Source organism: Heterocephalus glaber, unplaced genomic scaffold (assembly GCF_053883595.1).
Source record: "Heterocephalus glaber isolate CG9 unplaced genomic scaffold, H.glaber_assembly_v1.0 deba00001509, whole genome shotgun sequence".
In the NCBI taxonomy this organism is placed as follows: Eukaryota; Metazoa; Chordata; class Mammalia; order Rodentia; family Bathyergidae; genus Heterocephalus; species Heterocephalus glaber.
Window position 1 is genome coordinate 26,594,885 of NW_028258325.1, and position 12,926 is coordinate 26,607,810.

The window sequence follows — 12,926 nt, forward strand, 5'->3', positions numbered from 1 at the left end:
CAATCATTTAAGGCCTTCAAAGAACAACGTCCTCCTTATGCAAGAAGGGATTTTACCAGCAGAATGCCTTGGAACTCAAACTTTAGCTCTTTCTTTGGTGTCTGAGTTGCCTGACTAGCACATCAGAATATGAACTTACCAAACCTCTAAGATCACATTAGCCAGTTCTTTCAAGGAAATCTCTTTGATTTATTTTTTTCCACACAGCCCTCCAAATATGTGGGCTCCCTATCTGTGGTTTAACAAACTGTGGATTGGGAATGTAGTTATGACTACAGTGGTAACATGTGTGATAAACTCATGCAGACATTGTTCTTGTCAGTATTCCCTAATTAATAGAGTATGTGAACTATTTACATAGCATTTACATTATAATAGCTATTACAAGGAATCTAAAGATAATTTGAAATATATGGGAGGATGTGTGCAGTTTATATGAAAACTACATCATTTTATTTTTTTTTCATTTTTATTTTTATCAGTACATGATTGCAACATCCAACGATTACCTTCATCATGTGGAGTTGGTACATATACCTAACACATTAATTTTTCTCACTGTCTTCTCCTCCCTTCTCCTTGCTTTTTACAAAAGATCTATCTGCCAGTTTCTTGTTATCTTTTATTTTGATCTTTAAATTATTTATCTTTTGGGTTTCTCATATAAGACAAATCATACAATATTTAAGCTTGTGTCTCTTATGTATTTCACTTAATATTATCATTTCAAGGTAGATCCATTTTCTCTACACCATTTTATATGAGAGGCTTGAGTATCCTTGGACTTTGGTATCTTTATGGAATCTTTTTTAATTCATTAATTTTATTGGTACATTCTAGGTATACAATATGCTGACATTAATTATTGGGAATTTGTACTCTTACATAATCTATCTTGGTTCTTACTTTTTTCCCCATTCCCCTGCTCTCCCTTTAACCCCTTCACCCCTCCCTATTTACAAAGACTTTGTTTCAATTTTTTATTTTCTCATATTTATTCCTTTCCCTTCTTTCCTTTCCCCTACCCCTCCCACTTCTCCTTCCCCTTTGCATCTTTTCTTCCTATTTCACATTATCACTTATACATTTTGGTCTTTATTTACACTTTCAGTTGCTCACACCAGAGAAACTATTCAGTATTTACACGTGTGTTCTATTTATTTCACTTAAGAGTACTCCCTCAATGTGCATCCATTTAACTAGCTATAAATGTCTCTAGTCTCTCACACTTTATGGTCGAGTACTACTCCATTTTATTTATTAAAAAAAAAAAACACATTTTCTTTATCCAGTCTCCAGTTGATAGACAATTAGGCTTTTTCCAAGGTTTAACTATTACAAACTGTACCACTAGGAACATGGGTGCACATATATCACTGAGGTATGATTTTATAAATTCTTTTAGGAAGATACCCAGCAGGGAAATAGCTGGGTGAAATGGTACCTCTAATCCTAGTTTTTTGAGGTTTCTCCATACTGATTTCCACAGTGGTTGCACCTGTCTACACTTCTACCAACAGTGGAGAAGAGTTCCTTCCTCCCCACACCCCCACCAGCATTTATTATTAGTTGATTTCATGATAGCAGCCATTGTTTCTGGGATGAGGTGGAATCTCAGTGTTGTTTTAATTTGCATCTCCCAAATGAACAGTGATGTTGAACATTTTTCATATGCTTATTTGCTATTACTACTTCTTTGTCTGAGAAATGTTCATTTCTGATGCCCATTTTTGGATTGGGTCTTTAAATTTGGGAGGTCTGATTTTTGTAAGTTCTTTATATATTCTAGTTAGTAGAACTTTGATGAGCAGCTGGTAAAATTTTTTTTCACATTGTAGGTTGTTTATGCTGTTGGTGATTTTTCTTGCAGTGCAGAAGCTTTTTAAAAAGATGAGATCCCACTTGCTGATTCTTTGTGCTAGTTCACGTGCAACTGAGGTTTTGTCCATGAAACCTTTTCATAAACTAATATCTTCAAGAGTTCTACCCAACCCCTATTCCAGATGGTTTAGTATTTCTGTTTTAGTATTTAGATATTTAATCCATTTTGATTTTAGTTTAGTGCATGGTGAGAGATAAAGTTTTGGTTTTAATCTTTGGCAAGTTGAAACTCAATTTTTCCAGCACCTTTTATTAAAGAGGGTATATTCCTTCAGTGAGGGTAGTTGGCTCCGTTGTCAAAGATGAGGTGGCTGAGTGTGTCTGGAGTTGTTTCTGCATCTTCTAATCTGTTCAACTCCTCCTCAGCTGTGTGTTTGTGCTTTTTTCTTTGCCAGTACCATGCCGTTTTTATCACAGTATCTTTGTAGTATAGTTTCAAGTTGTGGGTTGTAATACCCCCTGCCATGTCTCTGTTGTCTGGAATTGCTTTTGCTATTCTAGGTCTCTTCTTGTTCCAAATGAATTTTTTATTGTTTTCTCAAGTTCTGTGAAGTATGCTGTTGGAATTTCAATTGGGATTGCATTGAGTCTTATATAACAGTTTTGAAAGTGTGGCCATTTTCACTATGTTGATTCTTCCTACCTAGGAGCAAGGGATGTCTTTCCATTTTCTGATATCCTCTTTGATCTGTTTTTTCAGAGTGCTACAGTTTTCACAGTAGAGGTCTTTGATTTCTTTCCTTAGATTGATTCCTATTTATTTCATTTTTTGTATGCTACTGTGAAAGGAGTTGATTCTCCAGTTCCTCTCTCACTGTGTCTATTGTTCATGTAGAAGAAGGGTATTGATTTTTGTGTGTTGACCTTGTATTCAGCTACTCTACTGAATTTGGTTATTAAGTATAGAAGACTTTTGGTGCTTTGTGAAATCTTGAAGCCAATCCCCAAATGCTACTGAGGCATGATCATACATGCATACACACACGCACACACATGCACACATGCATACTATTGGTTCTGATTCTCTGGAGAACCTTGACAAATACAAGTCTCATCTGACAGGTTGATTAGAAAATAGTGAGAACATAAGGTACAGGCCCCCAGGCCAGTTGCACCTGGCTTCTTCATCCAAAGAAAATGTGAGCTCATAAATACTTTTTTGTTTTATCTGCTAATTTCTGTAGTAATTTGTTACGTAGCAATAAAAAGTTAGCACACATATGCTTTATGAGTAGATATATCTGGTTTATTATTTTTCCACATTTTTATTCCTTTTGTTGGAAAAATATTACCTCAAAATAACTTTCTCCCTAGTGTATAAAATATGCATCAAGAACCTGTAAATATGAATAAGCAATCTAGGTTTTTTTAAGTTAGTATTGGAAATAGAGTCGGATATTGTTATAAAGTTTGGTCCCAGATGTCAGATGTTTCACTTTTAACTTTGTATACCTAAACATTTTTATCACATAACAATATGTTGAGCATTTTATTTTTATATGAAGTATAACTAAGAAGATTTTATGGACTTTAGAACAGACTAGATGCAATTTTCTCACCTTCTCTCTAGAGAAGATTAGGACATGTTGAGGTAAAGGTAGAATTAAGTGACCCCACCTGTCCAATAAAACATGGCCTCTGAGAATCAATCCTGATTGCATCATTGTGCTGTACATATCACTGTGATTACTTTGTCTGGAGCCAGAGGCATATCAGCCTCAAGTAAAATAACTCAAGACAACCAAACTAATAAAAGGTCAAAATAATTTCTTTCATGTTTATGAATTCATTCTACCAATATTTACTGAATACCATCAATATATGTCATCATGTATTTAAATATTGGTAGATATTTCAAAGTTGAATAAGATATACTTCCTGCAATTAATGTATCTCAAATTTTAGTATAAGATTCATATGCAACATATTGAGTATAATTTTTTGATATTTATTGGAATTTTTTGATTTTTAAAAAATAGAGTCTTACTAAATCACTGAATTATCCAGGCAGGGCTCAAACTTGTGTTCCTCTTGACTCAGCCACTTGGAGTGCTGGGATTGCAGGCATGTGCCACCATGACACCAGTTGGTCCTTGACTTCTCTGAGCCTCTTGATGACTTTTCTGCATCATGCACTACCACTGCTGTTACTTTTTGTTTTGTTTTGTTTTGTTTTGGTTTTTTCATACCAGGTCTTGCTTTGTAGTGCAGACTGGCCTTGAACTCAACAAGTAGCCCATGTTGGCTTTGAACTCACCGCAATCCTCCTACACCAGTGCTGTGGTCACTGCTGGATGCCTGGAATTCTTGAGTCTCAAGTGACAATCAAATGCTGTTTTGTGTTCTTTACAGATGCAATTAAATTTAAGAAATTTTGTCTAATGATTTTTAACTTTAAAGTGGTGCAAAAGTGATATACATTTAGTAAGAACTTTACTTTGAATTTTGAAGTTTTATTTTTTTGTCTAGTAATAATACCCCTAGAAATGATAATACCTTGTAGTGATAGATGACCAGTGGGAGTGAGCTGAGGCTTCCAGTGAGTCAGTCATCAGGAGCATGAACCAGGGACACCCTACAATGTGCTGTGCTGCTAAACAATGATGTACAGTAGGTTAGGCATATTAATTGCATTTTTTGAGTTATCATATTTTTGCCTTCTGATGGCTTTATAAGGGTGTAACCTCCTTCATACATCAGGGCCTCTTTGCTCTAAAATACCTGCCTAACAATTTTGGCTAGATTTCACCTTCAAGCTTTCTGATAAGTAGTCTAGCTAGCTTTTCTATTCCTATCACTCATGTCAATGCTCCAGACTATTTATAAAAATAGCTTTTGAAGAGAAAGAAAAGAAAACTGTCAGAATCTTGGTATGCTGGCTTCCTGGGGACTACAGTAGCTTTCCACTCAGACCTTCATCATAGAACAAAATGAGTTACACACACACACACACACACACACACACCAAAACCTCTTGAGGAGATTAGAGGGTATTAAGGGAGGGGAAACTTATTTTTCACTCCTCAGGTAGATGCTTGCTAAGAGCAAAAAAAAAGAGTCAAACCCGATTCGGTCATGAAAAAGGTAAGGATGGTGATAAAGATAATGGGAGATTATTGTGTCACATATATTTGAGATATGATCCAGGAATTGGAAGTGTATATTTGTCTGTCAATCAATTCAGATTTATAAAGGCATGAGACTTGCTTTAACTGTCAGTAGGGTAATTGGTTTCATGTGCCTAAGGAGAAAGAAATGAAGTGAGTCCCACATATTTTTCTCAGGGCCTTCAGCAACTATAGATGAGGACACAATAGTTCACCCAGCTTCATGTGAAAAAATCACAGGATAGTGAGCTATGAAGCTCGGGAGCTAGTTCTCGGTAAAGTCACTCTGGTTCTAAGACAGTACTGCAAGAATGGACTTTTGGTATAACTGAAAGGACAGAATTTTTGGAGAACATCACTGACCAAGGACAAAACCAACAGATACTGCCCCATAAAACTATATATACCATGAACATGAATAGTATCTCCAAGTTTGTTTGGGGCCCTGGAACTGTAAGTAAACAGAAACTGAGCAAATAAAGTACAGTGTAACTTCTCCAACAAACTGACCAATATAAAACTCCCATTATTCTTGCACAACCTCAGTATTCTGAATGTAGAGATATCGGTAAGGGGACAATGCATCTGAGAACCAGACCACAGACTTCATCCTCCACGGTTTTATAATGGGAGGAGGAAACTAAAAGCAGTGAGTGAAGCTGAAAGAGCCAAATTTACAATGATGAGCTCTGGAATGAAAGCAGATGGAAATGGCCTGATCTGGGAAACTGGAATTAAGTCTTCCTTAAGAAAAGGAGAGGCTGAATACAACCTTACTTCTTTTTTTTTTTTTTTTTTTTGGTACCAGGGATCGAACTCCGGTCCTTGAGCTTGCGCAGCAGGCGGCGAAACCACTGAGCTAAATCCCCGGCCCTGCAAACTTACTTCTTAATCTAGAGGCTACAGTAAGATTCTGCGGTTCCTGAAGTGAATCTGGAAATAGCTAAAACTGATTCTCATTTTTACCTTAAATTACACAAAGTTGTATATCCCAAAAGGTAAAGAAAGTTCAACTTGTTACCTTGGTGGAACATGGAACAAGTTTCTCAGTACTTACAAATTATATATGCAACATCTTTCATTTGAAAATGAGGGCATACAGTTACATACAGAGTAAGGTCCGTGTTGAACCTCAAAAGAGGTGAACATACAATTATTAGAAGATTGAACACACAAAGAAAACAACAAAACAATAACCTCCATCTGTCAAGATGAAAATACATATCAAAATTCCAAACCCTATTAAGGAAAACAAAGCTTAAAAGGAACTAGAAAAAATATTAAGTGAATTACTTCTCTCTGAATGAAGAAAATAAAAGAGGACTGGAAATGAGCATTTCAATGGAATAAGGAGACAAAATAAATAATATTTACAAGAAAACCACTGAAGTACAAAATAAATAAAAGCAGAAATGACATCATAGTGGATGTGAAAAACAATCAATTAGAAATATTTGAAGTTAAAATTTCAGTTTCTCATATATTAAACTCAACCATTGTTATAAGCTCTGGATGGAAGAATCTGTGAATTGGAATATAGGTCTTTGGAATGCAACTGGATACAACACTGAGAAGCAACAAGATAGACAGATGGATAGATATGTATGAAAGAACAATTTATTGACAGAAAATCCTCATTTCTGTTGTTCCACATTTCTGAATTTCCAGTTTTCAGCTTCTTCATTCAGTTTTTCCATCTTCCCAAGAAGACATGTGTAGAGATTGTATATTTGACAAATTTGGGATGAATAACTTAACATTGATCTCTAAGTCCTGTTCCCTTTCCCTGCAGGGAGAGGTATCATATGTTTCAGAGAGCCAGAAATCTCCTTTGCTCCTCTGAAATGCTAACTTGTCCTTTACCATACAGAGATTCCTATCCTAAGCCAGCACTTTCACTTTCAGCTGGGTGTGCTTAATTCTGCTGTTCGTTATTAGCCAGTCAACTTGATTAACACATATGGGCATGTCCTCTATTACTAAAAGAAGAAATCTTTACTATGTATTTGTTTTATGTTGTAAATGCATTAGAACACAAGGCAGGGAAAACAGGTGAAATTCAAAAGAAGCCAGCTAGAAATCATATTATTTGCATGGATAGAATCTGTATATATGTATGCCAGTTTCTTTTGTTGTGTCCTCCTCCTTGCAGCAATTTTGCAGAGATTTTTATTAAGTTTTTCAGAGGACTAAACCTGTTGTGCCTTTGGTGAGGCTAGAACAGCATGTATTAGAACATTTCTGGCAGTTCTATCCATTTTTTCCACAGAACCTTCAGGATTAGTTTTGTCAGTAGTTTGATTGTTCTGTTTGACAAGTGAGACCACAGGGGACATGACAACGCTTTGACTACCATGGGATCATCTCTATTTGGATCATATAAACCCAACCACCTTTTGTTAAAAAGGTTTCAGCCAATTTCTCTGTTTCCTAATATTTAACAAATGAGATTTTCTCTGAAGGCCACCTGGATTTTCTATACTATCTGAGGCTTAGTCTCTTGATGTGTAATGTTAAAAGAAAAAATTACTTTAGAAATGTTTCATAAATCCAGTGTATTCTGATACACTACAGGTACAGAGAGTTTATCCAGCAATGTGAGCAGGCAAAATATATAGACAGAAAAAATAAGTGATATAAAAAATAGCCCTATTAGTTAGCTTAAAGTTTGTCTTATTGGGACATGTCTAAGAAGTTTGCAGTCTGTGACGGACTGAAATCTCAGGCTGGGAATAAGCTACTTGCTGCAAGAATATATTCCTAGATAGGTTGCAGTTTCTTTTCATACTCAGGTTACAGTTTACTATGCATTGAGTCTTCTTTAGGCCAAATTTAATTTAACAGTTAAATTCAGAATGAGAAATGGCTATTCAAGCAAGTGAAAACAATTCACTCTTCTCTAAAAACAGCAGGGATACTCCAAAGCTAGCACTATTGAAATTGTACTCTGAAATTTTATTTATATCCCATGCCTAAATGCAGCAGAATGGATGAATGCTGGTCCATGCTATAGGCTCTGTATCTCTAAATATATATTCACTTATACATTGTAACAACCAGAAAATTTCTAGTATATATAAACCCATAAAATATTAATATAAGACATGACTATAGACATACCTATATACTTTTATTTACAAGATGCTTTCTACGTATCCTTGGGATCTAACAGCATCCTTCAGCATTCTGTGCCAGCCTTCTTACCTTCCCCAGGTAAATCTCAGTTTAGATCCCAGCTTTATTTCCACAAATCTCATAAATCACTATTTGCCCTCAATTAGGTGCCAGATCTGTTAAAATTTCAATATGAAACCTCACACCTAGCATCCTGCATAATTTGTATAGGATGCATAGCCTCCATTTCAATCCTGGCTTCAGGACAAAGACAAGCTTGGCAGGAAGAGCAAACAGCCTTCTGTGTTTAAACCACTGGTAAACTTGGTCTGGAATGTGTGCTGTTATTAAGGCAAGCCTTAGTGTACAAAATGATACCTGTGATGGTTGTGGGACTGATGAGGTGGTCTGCAGACTTAGACAGAAACCATTTTGGTTTGAATTCTCTGCCTCTTCCATGAGTATAAGTGGTGGAACTCAATAAACTCAAGTTCCACGTTTTGTTTTCTTTTCTGGCTTCTCAGAAATGAATGATAGAAAGAGATATTATAACCAATGGAAAAAGCAACTTTCCATAAAGAATGAAAGAGAAAGGGCTCAAAATTCAACTCAAGCAACAAAGATTAAAGACATCTCACAATTACTAAACTAACATATGTCCCTACCATAAGGAAAAAGTTTAGCACAAATAATTTACTATTTCTGCCTTATATGTCAATTTTTATAAACAATTTATGAACACCAAACTTATTACCCTGGGCACATGAGCAGAAGTTTACTAAATATATTTTATTCATTCATTTGGGCCTTCTGGCATGTATTTCTCGATACAAGTTTACCCAAGTATCTCACTTATACTGGATTTAGGATTAAATGTAATTGACTCTAATCACATCTTAAATTGACTATGTCTATAAAGAACTAATATCCATACAGTGTCATATTTATCAATTCTGTGTGGATGTAAAATTTTGTGGGACACTAATCCACTGTCTGTGGTATACACAAAAAACTGTGAATTATTAGCAATTCAAATTACTCCCTCTGAGAATACCTCTCTCACCTTTTATGCTAGTTCAGGTTTGAGGGATGACTATTTTTCCATATATATATATATATGCAGTATCTTTGATCAGTATGGAATAAACACAGTATGATTCTGAGAATCCATCTTCAAAATTAGCACAAGCAGGGACATGCACTTTCACATGTCCTCATGGTTGCTGATGTAAGGGATTCAAAGAGAAAATGAAATGACCAATGTCCCTTGGTGGTTGAAAGAATATGGTGGTGCAAGAAATACATCTAGAATCTTACAGAAAGTATTAATAAGATTTGGGGAAAAGGTAAGAGATGAAGAATGAGCTGTATGTCTCTCAATAGGAGATGGGGAAAGTACCATGATGATAGAGAGGTATGCATTACAATAAGATGAAAAAGAGAGAGTGAACACATGCATCCACCATTCTCTGTTCACACACAAAAAAATAAACAACCTTAACATAATAAATGACAAAACTCTGAAAGCTGGAAAAGGAAGATACACAACACTGCTCAGGATTTTTTGTACTCAAAAATATGGCAGTAAATTATTTGGATTTTCTTATTTTACAATATATACAAGGTAATGAGTTTAAATCCTCTAAGTCAGAGTTGCCACCTAGCATAGATAAAAATAGTTCAATCAAAGCCTGTTTTCCTAACCAAAGGGTGTGGAAAAGGGTGGAATCACAACAAATACTGCTTTGGAGATATTCACCCTAACTTAGTCAATTTCAAATAGAATGATTATTCTGTCTTTTAGTTTCAGCATTGTCATGAGCAGCAGATAAGCCAGTCTTTCTACCCATCCCATGTAGAAATAGGGAGCCATCTCTGATCTTCCACTCCCTTCTCAGTGGGCACTTCTTTTCTCTAGAATGGTAGAGTCATTGCTTCTGGTTGACAAAGAGAGAAAATCTAGATTCCTTATCTCTGTTTCATTCTGCACAGATAAATTATGAGTCAGCCCTTTATTGCATTCTCCTCTGGCATTAAAAGGGTCCATTGGGGAGTTATCTTAGTTACTTTATCATTTCTAGGACAAAATATCCAACACACAAACCTTAAAGGAGGAGAAGTATAATTTGGCTCATGGCATCATTCCATCGGTGGCTGGCTTTTTGGCAGAAACAGCATGACAGAGGGGTATGGTGAAAGAAAAGGTGCCCAAACCATGGCAGCCAGGAAGCACAGAGAGAAGGGAAGAGTCAGGGACAAGAATGTAGCCTTCCAGATCACACCATCAGTGACCATTTCCAAACAGGCCCCACCTTGTAATAGCACATTCAACTACTGAACTTATTAGTGGATAAATCCACTGAGTGGCGTACAACTCTCCCATGATTCTATCACGTTCCTAATACTTGAGGCATTTGGGACCATTTTAAATTTAAACCATAACATTCAGCCCAAACCCCAAAAGACTCATGTCCAAATTACATTTAGTCTAACTCTAAGAGTTGCAAAAGCCTTAATACATCCAATATTGCTTCAGTCTTCTCTGAGACTCAAAACAGATAGTGCTGAATGAGCTAAATAGTAGAGATGACAGCACACAGAATCATTAAACTTTAAGGACTTGATTTTTATTTCTCATTCTGAAAAGAGAAAAAAAATGACCAAATAAATAAATATGCAGATAGTTGAATGAATAACTACCACAGGGGCATGCAGAACAATAGCAAAAGATATGTGTTCAAATCATTGAACTCCCAGAGTAAAAAAAAAGAGCAGTATTAAAATAATATTTTAAATCATGATTTGTATAATCGGCAAGTTTTTAGCTTCCTAATGTAAAACAATCTGGTGTATAAATTTGTGCATTTTTATTTTCAAATAAAGTGAAACATTTTACTTGACAGTGATATTTATAATGTTGAGATCTTCATATGCTCTATCTGTTTTAGGATTGACTGATATTTGAGATCCTCTGCACAACTTTTATTTCTTTATTCACTTTTCCAACTTATGTGTGTTTATGATCAAGCGAAACATTTGGGACTACTCTTATGAAAAATTGGGATCCATTAGTATTCTATCCAGCATTGACTATGCTGAGTGTGTATCGTCTGTCATGTCATAATGTTAAATGCAATTCATTTTCAAATTCTTCTACCTATATTCTCTCTTTTCCCATACCAGTACTAGTTGTATTTCTTTTCTGATTCATGAAGTTTTTAATTATTGGGTAAAATGTATGCCCATTTTAATAACCACTTCTACCTTGAACACAGAAGTTTCCACTGTCTTTGGACACTCAGTAGGAAAAAGTTTGATGTGAATGTCTCCCGTGCTTGTGTAGATAAAATGGCACATTCAAAACCTCGGTTAGGAGGAGAAGCCATGACTTTTTCTTCAAGAGGTTTCTCACTAAAATATCTTAACCAGAATCTGCATTTTCTTTATCTTCTGGTTTTTGAAGCCTTCATCTTCACAAAAGTTGTAGCAGGATGTTTTTGCCTATTCCTTCCCGGTAACAAAGCCAGTTGCATCATTCTAATGAATTCATCCTTGGCCAAGATACACACACACACACACACACACACACAAACACACACATACCAATTTGTTTCTATATTTATAGCTTCAATGCCCAGCATTGTTCTGTATAGCACTGTGCCCAGTTACATAAAAACTTTGTTAATCTTACAACATCCACCTTCTCCAACTCACATTCTATAGCCATTTGTCTGCCAAGTCCAGTAGCTTTTGTTTCATCTGCCTCAGTTCAGTAAACATACTTAATGATTCATCAAAGAATTTTACAGGTAAAATGTAAAAATTTTATCAGAACCAAGAGTAGTGATTTCCTTCCCATTGGGTAAAAAGCATATGATAGTAGGGTAAGCCTTACACTTGTCCAATTTGTATAAATCTGTATCAGTTTTATATTCCCAGTTTTTATTTTTGGTGAAATTTATTTTCATGAGGAGGCTTGGGCCAGTATCAATCACCCTGGAGTTGTGAAAAGACATCATTGTTTTGTGAACTGGGTTCAGCCATAATCTGAGTAAGTGGTGATGAACAGAATTTGTCAAAAGCATAAAGAGGCTAGTTATTACCTTGACAATCATAAATGAAAATTTTCTTATACTCCTCTTACAAGTAGGAAATAAAGATATGACATTGTCTGGGAAATAGACCCACTCACATTTTCCTGGAATATAGCCATGCTTCAGTATATTGATCATGTCAAAGTTCACTGCACTAAACATCTTCATTGATTTATTATTATTACCCGCAGGACAGAACAATGTTCCCTCAAAATTAACAGCAATGCTCCCAATAACCTCCTGGTGACTAAAAACACGTTTGATCACTTTAATTCCTTCTATCTTTTTTCAGAACTTAGCATGTCCATCACGATTGGCAGTAGAAATATAGTCTGTCTTGGTAGACGACACATGCATGATAACATCTCTATGTATATAACGGCACTCATATATGGGTACCTTGGAGAGATTATTGAGATAGACTTTTTCAAACTCTAGAACTCTCCTCTTCTTGGCCAGTGTTGCCTCCAGCTAAAGGCTCGACTCAGGCCTCTTCATTCTCATCATTTTATTGGGCCACTGCTATTACCGGTGCGTTCTTTCTCTCTCTCTCTCTCTCCCTCTCTCTCTCTCATCTCTCTCTCTCTCTCTCATTTGCAAACAAAAGCATTCCTGAACTGAGGTACCACTGTATTTAGAACACATGCATAACTTACCGATAATAATATTGCAGTGCACAACTCTGTCCTTTTTTGACAATAAGGCATGAATTTTATACAACAATTCTTAA

General features: G+C 35.7%; 1 pseudogene; it reads right to left on the reverse strand.

Annotated features, from left to right (window-relative positions):
- Positions 1–10,994: 10,994 nt before the first annotated feature.
- Positions 10,995–12,364, reverse strand: LOC101722658 (peptidylprolyl isomerase domain and WD repeat-containing protein 1 pseudogene; annotated as a pseudogene).
- Between the last annotated feature and the right edge of the window lie 562 nt (positions 12,365–12,926).